Genomic DNA, 13,767 nt, shown 5'->3' with positions numbered 1-13,767 from the left:
GTATGAATGTGAAGAAAACCTAGAGGAAGTGGTGTTCTCTTTCCAAAATTCAAAACTAAAACTAAAAACTATGTAAAAGTGAATGTGTGTTGAGTCTCTGCTTGTTCCCTGGCTCTAGTATGTGTTTCTGAGCCGAAAACTGGGTCCAAACTCAGCCCAAAATTGCCCCCAGCGTCTTTTGCATTTTCTTGCATGTGGCGCACGTCACGCATACGCGTCAGTCACGCATACACGTCGATGGTCATCTTCACGTGTCACACATATGTGTCAGGTACGCGCACGCGTGAGCCATGCGTGCACGTCGATCCTCGCTGGTCATCTCCTTTATTTCCTATGTTCCTTCCATTTTTGCAAGCTTCCTCTCCATCCTTTAAGCCATTCCTACCCTATACAGCCTGAAAACACTTAACGCACAGATCACGGCATCGAATGGTATAAAGGGGAATCAAAATACACAATTTAAAGGCTTAGGAAGCAAGTTTTCAACCATAGAACAAAATTAGGAAGGAATTGTGAAATCATGCAAATTGTATGAATAAGTGTGCAAAGACTTGATAAAAACCACTCAATTGAGCACAAGATAAACCATAAAATAGTGGTTTTTCAAACACCATTTTAAGGCTTTTGGGGCTGATTTTAGGCAAAAAATATGGGAATAATCCTAGGAGAGTTTGAGTTGGAATTATTTGAAAGGGTTAGAGGATGGAGGCTTAGGTTTCTGGTGTACTGAGGATGAGTTTGGTTAAGTGTGAAGGGAGAAAGATGTATAAATCCGAGATTCTGATGAATTAGTGAGTTCGGAATAGAAAGTCGTGGATGGATGATGGTTGTGACGAGTTGGAAAGTTTGGAAATGAATGATTACGGTTGATGGAATGAGAATGAGTGGAAGTGTGCTATGAGGAGTGGCCTCTGAGTTTGATTACATAATTATGATATGTGTTGTTATCCATCGTGGGGGCTGTGGCAGTATCCCGCCTATGCTCGGATGTGAGGCTTGATGAAGAGCTTCTCACTCATTTTAATTGCTCCAAAGGAAGGTGGTAGGGCACGCTCCCTCGGAATATTTCCCTCTGAAAGGAGAAGGTGGTAGGGCACTCTCCCTCAGAATTTTCCTCCTGAGCATGGGTTTCTCTCTGATTGCAAGGTGGTAGGGCACTAACCCACGGAATCATGCGACAACCAGAAGAAGGTGGTAGGGCACACTCCCTCGAAATATTTTCCTCTGAAAGGAGAGGGTGGTAGGGCACTCTCCCTCGGAATTTTCCTCCTTATGCACAATAGAGCAACTAATCCGGGAGTTGTCAACCGAATTTGCTGTTGGGTTTGGCACAATAACCGACATGTGATATCACAGCCAATAGGACAGACATTCATCATGTGTATCTTATACATGTTTGCTTGCTTTGACTACTTGAGTTTGCCTACCTTTGTAATATGCCTACTTGCTTCTTGAATTACTTGATATATACTTGAATATTACCTGTGGTTTCCTTGCTTGTATTATTTGTATTTGTCTGGTTTGAGGAGGTTAGGTAGGCGATGGCGATGGGTTCGTATGGAGGATAGGTTGGTGAAGGCTGTGGGACAGCGGTGTATGGTTAGAGTAGAAAATCCTTTAAGAATAGATTACCCCTTTTGATATACTAAGGTTTCAAGTTTGGTTAAGGTTTTACATATTATGCTTTATGGTTTAAACTACTTTAAGCTTGAACTCTTGTGATAGATATGGAGTCTATGATTGCCTTTGGCGTCCCGGGGTCTTATTTCCAACATCACTGGGCACTGTTACGATACTGAGAACCTTCGGTTCTCATTCCATACTTCTGTTGTGTTTTTCAGATGCAGGTCACGACCCACTTCAGTGAGTTGTCTGGTTGGTGACAGAAGCGGAGGACCCGGACACTTCTTTTTGGAGCCTTTTGATTTATTTTGAACATGTCTCTCACTTTTGTATTTTGTTTTGCCTAGAGGCTTGTATTTGAGAGAACAAAACTTGTATAAGCTGTTTTTACTATCTGGTTTCATATATGGTCTGTATATGGCTGGCCGGCTTAAACTCCGTGAACCGTGGCTAGATTCTTATGATATTATACTACTATATTTTATTATATTACATCTGTTTTCTTGTGCTTTAAGTTAGTAGCTTTGTTAGCACGTTTCGCACTTTTCAAATCCTGTTTCGAGCTATATCCTTCATCGGGCTTTTAGATTATACTATTCTTTCTATATATATTATATGTATAAGCTTAGAACTGTCGTAACCTTTGATTAACTTTTGCTTTATGACGCGAGGTAAGGCTTAGGCTAATTAGGGTGTTACAAAATACAAATTACAAAATGAATTAAAATTCCTAATCTAGATGCTTCTTGTGCCTTAGATTGAGTGATATGTGATGGGATCAGCTTGCTTGCAAGATTCAGGGGTGTATCGGGCCTTTAGCAGTGTTGCCAGCATTAAAATTCTGCTCCCAGGCCTTTCTTCAGCATTTGTATCCTTCCAATGTTTTCCTGGTCACGCATACGCGTGGGTGATGTGTACGCGTGACCTTTGTTTTTTTAACGTTGAGATGAGCGTTGGACACAACGTTGCTGGGCCAACGTTCTACCCACGCGTGCCCGTGGACGACGTGCACGCGTACCTTGTCAATTCTTCACTTTGCACGTACGCATGGCTTGTCAATTTTTCTCTTTTCATGCGTACGCGTAAGTGACGCGTACGCGTGGCCTCTGATTTTGCACTTATGACGCGTACGCGTGGGGCACGCATACGCGTGGTTGTCGATTTTTCCAGGCTTCTTGTCACGTACGTTTGGGGTAACGTTGGATCACCAACGTTCCTTCCAACGTTGCTTCTTCAATTTTTCCATACAGCATTGGTTCATTGTCAACGTTTACTCTAACTTTGCCACCAACATTAGCTCTCCAACTCATGCTTGAGATTTTCTTAATGCAAAGATTTTTCATGCTTTTGCTCCTTTATCAACAAAATTTGTATGAAAACTAAAGCTAAAATCTAGTGAAAAAGCATAGAAAAACAGGCTATGATGCCCTAGCATCACAACACCAAACTTAAATCTTGCTTGTCCCCAAGCAAGAAAAGAATCATGCAATAAAGTTTGACAATCCAAGGTGAGAAGAGTAGTAGTATAATGTTCATGGTTAGCTAGTTTTCTATGCATACAACAATCACAAAAGAGATTCACATAATTGATGCCTCTATCTAGCTCATTTTATGAAATCTTTTTCCTTAAGTTTCTTCCTTGAACAAACTTTTCATTCTGTTGTTGGTTTCTTCTTTTCGGGTGTTTTGCACCATGAGTTACAAGCAAAGCTACGACTCTAAATGCTTTGTTTTCAAGTATTACCACTTGATACATAAGCACCACAAGCATTTAATTAGAGGATTCTTTTAGCTCATTTTGTTTCTTATCTTCTTGACTCTCTAATCATTGATGCTTAGAGCCTTGAGCTTTGAGGGAGTGTCTTTGCACTTGAGCCTAACCTTGACTCTAAGTAATTTATTTTCAAGCTTTTTGCTTGATACATAAACACCACAAGTACTTAACAAATGAATTGTCATTGGTACTCAGATCCTTCAGCTTTCTCATTCTTTCCCTTTTCTTTTTATTGCCTTAATTGCATTTGCTTTTTCAAGGTTTTCATGATTTTAAAAATTTCATAAAATGTCCTAGATGAAAACTTCAATTAGCAAATTCAAATGCAATTTAGCAACACTAGTCATGCTAGCTTCCCAATACTTATAAGCTCATGCTAAGTTCTTCTTTAAGGACCTTGGTTGTTTGTGATCATGAAACTAAATTGCTTTGAACTCACAAAATTCAAGATGGCAATCATAATGTCACAGCAGCATATTACAATTGAACAATCAGACTTTGCTTATTCACAAGGAGCAATCACACATATATACAAAGAAAATAGAAGACAATCATGCAATTTAGAGTACTGGAAATAAATAAGAGGAGAAAGGAACTTTACCACCTTGTAGTTCATCTTCATTGTTGTTGTACTTTTCCTCCTATTTTTCTCCCTTCCTACACCAATTCAGATTGATTGCTTGTCTTCAAGCAGCAAATAAAACAGTGGTGATGAGGTCTATGATGGGTCATAACTATCTTAAACAATAAAATGTGAGTGATGTATGTGGTTAAGCAAGCAAAAATTAAAGATAACACTACAGGCTTAAGAAGCAAAGGCATTATAGTTAAACAAACAAGTGATGTTGCTGGATATGTGGCATAGAAAAATAAGTGGCACACCAAACTTAGTGTGACACTTTCTTTTGGAATTGATACAAGTATCAGAAAGATTAAAAACAGAATGTTGCAGGGCAACACCAAACTTAGAATGTAACCATATGCCCAACTTATTTGACAGAAAGCTAAATAAAACAAACTGTTGTATGAATTAACACAATCACCAAGACCCAGAGATGTCACAGGCAGAGGGCTCTTGGTGAGGCATTAACACAAACAGTCAAAGAGCATAGAAAATAAAGAACAAAAGCAATTAAATGAACAGCAAGAAAAATATCTAATCTAGGTAATCAACAACCGGTAGATTGTCAATCACAATTAATCCCCAACAACAGCGCCAAAAACTTGATAGTCAAAAAATAAATTCCGCGCAATAACTACCGGCAAGTGCACCGGGTCGTATCAAGTAATAAAACTCACTAGAGAGTGAGGTCGATCCCACGAGGATTAATGGATTAAGCAATCAATAGTTGATTAATTAACCTAGTTAGATGAGCAGATTGGAGTGATAAGTAGCAGGAAATGTAAGTTTCATAAAAGTAAAGGAAAGCAATAAAGTGCAGAAAAGTAAATTGACATAAATGTAAAGTGCAGGAAGTAAATGATAGAAAGTAAATATAAGAACTAAAAATAAAATGAACATTGGAATCAAGAGATATTGAATTCTCCGGATCAAGTTCACTCTCTTCTCTTCCTCAATCAATGCACTCATTGATCTTCTTGGTAATCTTAGGTGATTGGATCCCAATGTCTTGGCTCACTAATCTCTCTAAGCTTGAACAATTTCCCAATGTCTTGGTTCATGGGAAGAGATGAAGCTTGGTCACTGATTATACCACACACATTCATAGATCAAAGTATTGGTAGGATTAAATGTCATAATATCCATCCAACCCCCAACCTAATACAATGTGAGAAAGCATTTCTAGCATGATTTCCTCATCCCTCTCTCAAGGATCAAAGGAAATCTAATTATGAATAGCATCTCCGTCAAGACAACTATTTAATTGAGTTAAGATCGAAAGCTTTCTAGTATGACCAAGAGAAAAGACAGAGAAAGAATGATGACAATTACAATTGATCCATTAAATAACAATAGAGCTCTCTAACCCAATGAAAAGAGTTAGTTTAATTTATTGCTCTATTCTAACAAAGAAGGAAGAAAGTGCAGAAAAATAAAGATGAAGATTAATAAATAGAACGGAAATTGAAACTTTAAATTAATAATGGAAATTACAAACTAAAATTAAACTACCAAAAAAGCAGAAAAGAAAAGAAAAGAAAGAAAAGTGCATGGACAGTGTGTGTCAGGGGATCTGGATACATGATTCTGGACTCCCCTCCAATCCAGAATGATTCCTCCAATCCAGCTAATGCCTATATATAGGCTTACAAAGATGAAAATACAAATTACAAAATGAATTAAAATTCTTAATCTATATGCTTCTTGTGCCTTGGATTGAGTGATATGTGATGGGCTCAGCTTGCTTGCATGATTCAGGAGTGTATCGGGCCTTTAGTAGTGTTGCCAGCATTAAAATTATGCTCCTAGGCCTTTCTTCAGCGTTTGCGTCAACGTTGGCATGCAAACATTCCCTCTAACATTTTCCTGGTCACGCGTACGCATGGGTGACGCGTACGCGTGACACTTGTTTTTTTAACGTTGAGATGAGCGTCGCACACAACGTTGCTGGGCCAACGTTCTACCAACGCGTGCGCGTGGATGACACGCACGCGTGCCTTGTCAATTCTTCCCTTTTCACGCGTACGTGATGAGCGGATAATTTATACCCTTTTTGGCATTGTTTTTATATAGTTTTTAGTATGTTTTAGTTACTTTTTATTATAATTTTATTAGTTTTTTTTTTCAAAAATCACATTTTTGGATTTTACTATGAGTTTGTGTGTTTTTCTGTGATTTCAGGTATTTTCTGGCTGAAATTGAGGGACCTGAGCAAAAAATCTGATTCAGAGGCTGAAAAAGGACTACAGATGCTGTTGGATTCTGACCATCCTGCACTCTAAGTAGATTTTCTAGAGCTACAGAAGCGCAATTGGCACGCTCTTAATTGCGTTGGAATGTAGACATCTTGGGGTTTCCAGCAATATATAATAGTCCATACTTTGCCCGAGATTTGATGGCCCAAACTGATGCTAAAAGCCAGCCTAAAACTTTCTGGCGTAAAACGTCAGAACTGGAGTTAAACGCCCAAACTGGAACCCAAGCTGGCGTTTAACTCCAAGAACATCCTATGCACGTGAAACAATCAATGCTCAGCCCAAGCACACACCAAGTGGGCCCCGAAAGTGGATTTCTGCACTATCTGCACTTAGTTACTCATTTTCTGTAAACCTAAGTTACTAGTTTAGTATAAATAGCACTTTATACTTTATCTTTTATCATGCTATCATAGACCATTGTTCATGTTTTGGAGGCTGGCCTCATGGCCATGCCTAGACCTTTTTCACTTATGTATTTTCTACGGTGGAGTTTCTACACCCCATAGATTAAGGTGTGGAGCTCTGCTGTTCTTCATGAATTAATGCAAGTGCTATTGTTTTTCCTTCAATTCACGCCTACTTCTTCTCTAAGATACTCACTCGTACTTCAATTTGGAGAATGATATGATTCGTGACACTCATCATTATTCTCAATTCTATGAACGCGTGCCTGACAACCACTTCCGTTTTATCTGAGCTCAATGTAGTCATTGGGCAACAGCTTGAGTACGTATCTCTTGGGTATCTAATACACGGACCGAGTCCGTGAGATTAGTATCCTCGTGGTATAGGCTAGAACCAATTGGTAGTATTTCTGGGATTCGGAAAGTCTAAACCTTGTCTGTGGTATTCCGAGTAGGATCTGGGAATAGATGACTGTGACGAGCTTCAAACCTGCGAATGTTGGGTGCAGTGATAGTGTGCAAAAGGACAAGGGTCCTATTCCGACGCTAGCGGGAACCAACAGATGATTAGCCGTGCGGTAGCTGTACATGGTATTTTTCATCCGAGACGAGAAATCCGACAATTGATTAGCCGTGCAGAGATTGTAACTGGTATTTTTCATCCGAGAGGATCATACAGCTTGCGATGGAAGGGAGCACGCATGGTTGGAAGAAGGCAATAGGAAAGCAGAGGTTCAGAAGCAACAAAGCATCTCTAGACGCTTATCTGAAATTCCCACCAATGAATTACATAAGTAAATTTATTTTATTTTATGTTCTATTTATATTTTAATTATCAAAACCTCATAACCATTTGAATCTGCCTGACTGAGATTTACAAGGATGACCATAGCTTGCTTCAAGCCGACAATCTCCGTGGGATCGACCCTTACTCACGTAAGGTATTACTTGGACGACCCAGTGCACTTGCTGGTTAGTTGTGCGGAGTTGTGAAAAGTGTGAATCATAATTTTGTCCACCAAGTTTTTGGCGCCATTGCCGGGGATTGTTCGAGTTTGGACAACTGACGGTTCATCTTGTTGCTTAGGTTAGGTAATTTTATTTTATGCTTAAGCTTTTTATTTTTATTTTTTTTATTTTTAAAAAAAATATAAACAAATTTTTAGTTTTCGAAAAATTCAAAAAAATATGTTCTTCAGAATTTTTAAGAATGAATTCTAGAGCTTCTTGAGATATGTTAAAGCCTGGCTGGCTGTTAAGCCATGTCTAATCTTTTGGAGCGAGGTTTCTACTTTTCATTGTAGAAAGGACATGTCTGTATTTGTATGCTGAAGCTTGGCTGGCCATTTAGCCATGTCTAATTCTTTTGGACCGAAGCTTTAGACTAACATTGCATGAATCCTGAAATTCTTATTAAAAATTTTGTATCTCTTTATTTTCTTTTGCTAAAATAATTTCGAAAATATACAAAAAAAATAATAAAACCATAAAAACCAAAAGTTTTATGTTTCTTGTTTGAGTCTAGTGTCAAATTTTAAGCTTGGTGTCAATTGCATGTTTTAATTTTTCTTAAGAGTTTTGAAAACTCATGCATTGTGTTCTTCTTTGATCTTCAAGTTGTTCTTGATGATTTTCCTTGTTTGATCTTTAATTTATCTTGTTTTGTGTCTTTTCTTGTTTTTCATATGCATTTTTGAATTCATAGTGTCTAACCATTAAAAATTTCTAAGTTTGGTGTCTTGCATGTGTCTCTTTTCTTAAAAAATTTTCAAAAATATTTTCTTGATGTTCATCATGATCTTCAAAGTGTTCTTGGTGTTCATCCTGACATTCAAAGTGTTCTTGCATGCATTATTAGTTTTGATCTTAAATTTTTATGTTTTGTGTCATTTTGTTGTTTTTCTCTTCCTTCATTAATTCAAAAATCAAAAATAATATCTTTCCCTTTTTTTCACTCATAAATTTCGAAATTTTGGGTTGATTTGGTCAAAAATTTTAAAATTTAGTTGTTTCTTGTTAGTAAAGTCAAATTTTCAATTTAAAAATTCTATCTTTTCAAATCTTTTTCAAAAATCAAATCTTTTTCATTTTTCTCCTTAATATTTTCGAAAATTTTAAAATTAATTTTCAAAATCTTTTTCTTAATTTTTATTCCATATTTTCAAATTTATTACTAACATTTAATGTTTAGATTCAAAAATTTCAAGTTGTTACTTGCCTATTAAAAAAGGTTCAATCTTTAAATTCTAGAATCATATCTTTTAGTTTATTGTTAGTCAAGTAATCAACTTTAATTTCAAAAATCAAATCTTTTTAATTTCCTTTTCAATCTTTTTCAAAATGATTTTCAATCATATCTTTTTCAAAATTTAATTTCAAAATCCTTCTCTAACTTCTTATCTCTTCAAAATTGATTTTCAAATTTTTTTCAATTAACTACTTGACTTTTTGTTTGATTTTAAAAGTTTACTATTTCTTATCTCTTTCAAAACCACCTAACTACTCTTCTACCTCTCTAATTTTCGAAAACCCCTCACCACTTTTTCAAAATTCTTTTTAATTAACTAATTGTTTTATATTCTAATTTTATTTTATTTTTTTTCTTAATTTTTGAATTCTAACTCATAATTAAAATAAATACAAAAATATTTTTTTATTTCCTTTTAAATTAATATTCGAATTTCCTCTCTCTCTCATCTCTTTCTATTTATGTTATTTATTTACTAACACTTCTCTTCTTCTTAAAATTCGAACCCTCTCCCTCTCTCTGTGTTCGAATTCTCTTCATTCTCTCTCTACCTCATTCTTCTATTCTTCTCTATTCTCTTCTTTTTCATAGACATTCTTGTCGAAACTGATCCTGAACCTGAAAGGACTCTAAAGAGGAAGCTAAGAGAAGCTAAAACACAACACTCTGGAGAGGACCTAACAGAAATTTTCGAAAAAGAAGAAGTTATGACAGCCGAAAATAACAACAATAGTGGAGATGCAAGGAAGGTGCTTGGTGACCTTACTGCACCAACTTTTGACTTCTATGGAAGAAGCATCTCAATTCCTGCAATTGGAGCAAACAACTTTGACACTGAATTGCAAGTTTCATGGACTTCCATTGGAAGATCCTCATCAGTTCTTAGCTGAATTTTTGCAAATCTGTGACACTGTTAAGACCAATGGGGTTAATCCTGAGGTCTACAGACTTATGCTTTTCCCTTTTGCTGTAAGAGATAGAGCTAGGACATGGTTGGACTCACAACCTAAAGAAAGCCTGAACTCTTGGGAAAAGTTGGTCAATGCTTTCTTGGCCAAATTCTTTCCACCTTAAAAGTTGAGCAAGCTTAGAGTAGAAGTCTAAACCTTCAGATAGAAGGAAGGTGAATCCCTCTATGAAGCTTGGGAAAGATACAAGCAATTGATCAGAAGGTGTCCTTCTGACATGCTTTCAGAATGGAGCATCCTATGTATATTCTATGATGGTCTGTCTGAATTGTCCAAGATGTCATTGGACCACTCTGCTGGTGGATCTCTTCACCTGAAGAAGACGCCTGCAGAATCCCAGGAACTCATTGAAATGGTTGCAAATAACCAATTCATGTATACTTCTGAAAGAAATCCTGTGAATAATGGGACAACTCAGAAGAAAGGAGTTCTTGAGATTGATACTCTGAATGCCATATTGGCTCAGAATAAAATATTGACTCAGCAAGTCAATATGATTTCTCAAAGTCTGACTGAAAGGCAAGCTGCATCAGGCAGTACTAAAGAAGCCTCCCCTAAAGGAGAAGATTATGACCCTGAGAATCCTGGAATGGAAGAGGTGAATTACATGGGAGAATCCTATGGAAACACCTATAATCCTTCATGGAGGAATCATCCTAATCTCTCATGGAAGGATCAACAGAAGCCTAATCAAGGTTTTAATAATAATAATGGTGGGAGAAATAGGTTTGGCAATAGCAAGCCTTTTCCATCATCCTCTGAGCAACAAACAGAGAATTCTAATCAGAGCCTCTCTGACTTAGCAACCATAGTCTATGATCTATCTAAGACCACTCCCAGTTTCATGACTGAAACAAGGTCCTCCATAAGAAATTTGGAGGCACAAGTAGGTTAGCAGAGTAAAAGAGTTACTGAACTCCTTCCTAGTACTCTCCCAAGCAATACAGAAGAGAATCCAAAGAGAGAGTGCAAGGCCATCAATATGTTCAACATGGCCGAACCTGTAGAGGAGAAAGAGGCAGTGATTTCCAGTGAGGAAGACCACAATGGACGTCCACTGGCCACTAAGGAGTTCCCTAATGAGGAACCAAAGGAATCTGAGGCTCATACAGAGACCATAGAGATTCCACTGAACCTACTGTTGCCATTCATGAGCTCTTATGAGTATTCTTCCTCTAAAGAGGATGAAGATATTATTGAAGAGTAAGTTACTCAGTATCTAGGATTAATCATAAAGCTGAATGCCAAGTTATTTGGTAATGAGACTTGGGAGGATGAACCTCCATTACTCATCAATGAACTGAATGCTTTGGGGCAACTAAAGTTACCTCAGAAGAAACCGAATCCCGGAAAGTTCTTAATACCTTGTACCATAGGCACCATGACCTTTAAGAAGGCTCTGTGTGACCTGGGATCAGGAATAAACCTCATGCCACTCTCTATAATGGAGAAACTAGGGATTTTTGAGGTACACGATGCTAAATTCTCATTAGAATTGGCAGACAAATCAAGAAAACAGGCTTATGGAATTGTAGAGGATGTCTTAGTGAAGGTTGAAGGCCTGTACATCCCTGCTGATTTTATAATCCTAGACACTGGGAAGGATGAGGATGAATCCATTATCCTTGGAAGACCCTTCCTAGCCACAGCAAGAGCTGAGATTGATATGGACAGAGGAGAGTTAATCCTTCAATTGAATGAGGACTACCTTGTTTTTAAAGCTCAAGGATCTTCTGCTGTAACCATGGAGAGGAAGCATGAAGAGCTTATCTCAATACAAAGTCAAACAGAGCCCCCACACGTAACTTCTAAGTTTGGTGTTGGGAGGCCACCATTAAGCTCTGAGTCTCTGTGAAGTTCTCTAAGAGCTCACTGTCAAGCTATTGATATTAAAAAAGTGCTTATTGGGAGGTAATCCAATGTTATTTAATTATATTTATTTTCCATTGCTATGTTATGTTTTCTTTAGGTAGATGATCATGTGAAGTCACAAAAACAACTGCAGAATTAAAGCGCAATCAAAAACAGCATCAAAAACAGCACACCCTGGAGGACAGGCTTACTAGCGTTTAAACGCCAGTAAGGATAGCAGAATGGGCTTTTAACGCCTAGTCTGGCAGCATTCTGGGCGTTAAATGCCAGAATGGGCAGCATTCTGGGCGTTTAACGCCAGAAAAGGGTGTCTGGCGTCTGGCTGGCGTTAAACGCCAGAAAAGGGTGTCTGGCTAGCATTAAAGGCCAGAAAGGGACAGTAGACTGGCGTTTAACGCCAGGAAAGGTAGCAGAGCTGGCGTTAAATGCCAGGATTGGCACACAGAGGGTGTTTAAATGCTAGAATGGTGTAGGGAGCAGAATTCCTTGACACCTCAGGATCTATGGACCCCACAGGATCTCCACCTACCCCACCTCTTCTTCTCTCATCTTCACACCTTTCCATAACACTCTTCCCCAAATATCGTTCCCCAATCACATCAATACCTCTTCCCCAAACACCACTCACCTATCAAATCCTACCCTCTTCTCCATAATCTCTTCACCACTCACATCCATCCATCATAAAACCCCACCTACCTCACCATTCAAATTCAAACCATTTCCCTCCCAAACCCTTCACACACGAGTTTCCCCCCTCTCTTTTCCTATAAATACCCCTCCTTACCACCTTCCATTTCTCACATCATACACACTTACCCCCCTTGGCCGAACCCACTCCTCCCCTTCATCTCCTCCATTTCTTCTTCTTCTCCTCCTTTCTTTCTTCTTTTGCTCAAGGACGAGCAAACCTTTTAAGTTTGGTATGGAAAAAGTGCTGCTTTTTGTTTTTCCATAACCATTAATGGCACCTAAGGCCGGAGAAACCTCTAGAAAGAGGAAAGGGAAGGCAATTGCTTTCACCTCCGAGTCATGGGAGATGGAGAGATTCATCTCAAAAGTGCATCAAGACCACTTCTATGAAGTTGTGGCCAAGAAAAAGGTGATCTCCGAGGTCACCTTCATGTTCAAAAAGAGTGAATATCTAGAGATCCAACATGGGATTCGAAGAAGAGGTTAGGAAACTCTCACCAACCCCATCCAACAAGTCAGGATCTTAATGGTTCAAGAGTTCTATGCTAATGCATGGATCACTAAGAACCATGACCAAAGTATGAACCCAAACCCAAAGAATTGGCTCACAATGGTTCAGGGGAATTACTTGGATTTCAGTTCGAAAATGTAAGGTTAGCATTCAACTTGCCGATAATAAAAGGAGATCCTCATCCTTTCGCTAGAAGAGTCAACTTTGATCAAAGGTTGGACCAAGTCCTCATGGACATCTGTGTGGAAGGAGCTCAATGGAAGAGAGACTCAAGAGGCAAGCCGGTTCAATTGAGAAGGCCTGACTTCAAACCCGTGGCTAGGGGATGGTTGGAGTTCATCCAACGCTCTATCATTCCTACTAGCAACCGGTCTGAAGTTATTGTGGACCGGGCTATCATGATCCATAGTATCATGATTGGAGAGGAAGTAGAAGTTCATGAAATCATATCTCTAGAACTATACAAGGTGGCTGACAAGCCTTCCACTTTGGCAAGGTTAGCCTTTCCTCATCTCATCTATCACCTATGCAATTCAGCTGGAATTGTCATAGAGGAAGACATCCTCATTGAAGAGGACAAGCCATCAGTAAGAAGATCATGGAGCAAACAAGAGAGCCCACTCATGGACCTCAACAAGAGCATGAGGAAATTCCTCATTATGAAATCCATGAGATACCTCAAGGGATGCACTTTCCTCCACACAACTATTGGGAGCAACTCAACACCTCTTTAGGAAATCTAAGTTCTAACATGGAACAACTAAGAATGGAGCACCAAGAGCACTCCATCATCC

General features: G+C 38.4%; 1 non-coding gene across 1 annotated transcript; it reads right to left on the bottom strand.

Annotated features, from left to right (window-relative positions):
* Nucleotides 1–10,012: 10,012 nt before the first annotated feature.
* Nucleotides 10,013–10,120, bottom strand: LOC148577419 (small nucleolar RNA R71). Its single transcript, XR_015903401.1, has one exon. It is a non-coding gene; the product is annotated as a small nucleolar RNA R71 (small nucleolar RNA).
* Between the last annotated feature and the right edge of the window lie 3,647 nt (nt 10,121–13,767).

This window comes from Arachis ipaensis, chromosome B1, assembly GCF_059453495.1.
Source record: "Arachis ipaensis isolate K30076 ecotype BB chromosome B1, ASM5945349v1, whole genome shotgun sequence".
In the NCBI taxonomy this organism is placed as follows: Eukaryota; Viridiplantae; Streptophyta; class Magnoliopsida; order Fabales; family Fabaceae; genus Arachis; species Arachis ipaensis.
This window is presented reverse-complemented; position numbering and strand designations above follow the sequence as displayed.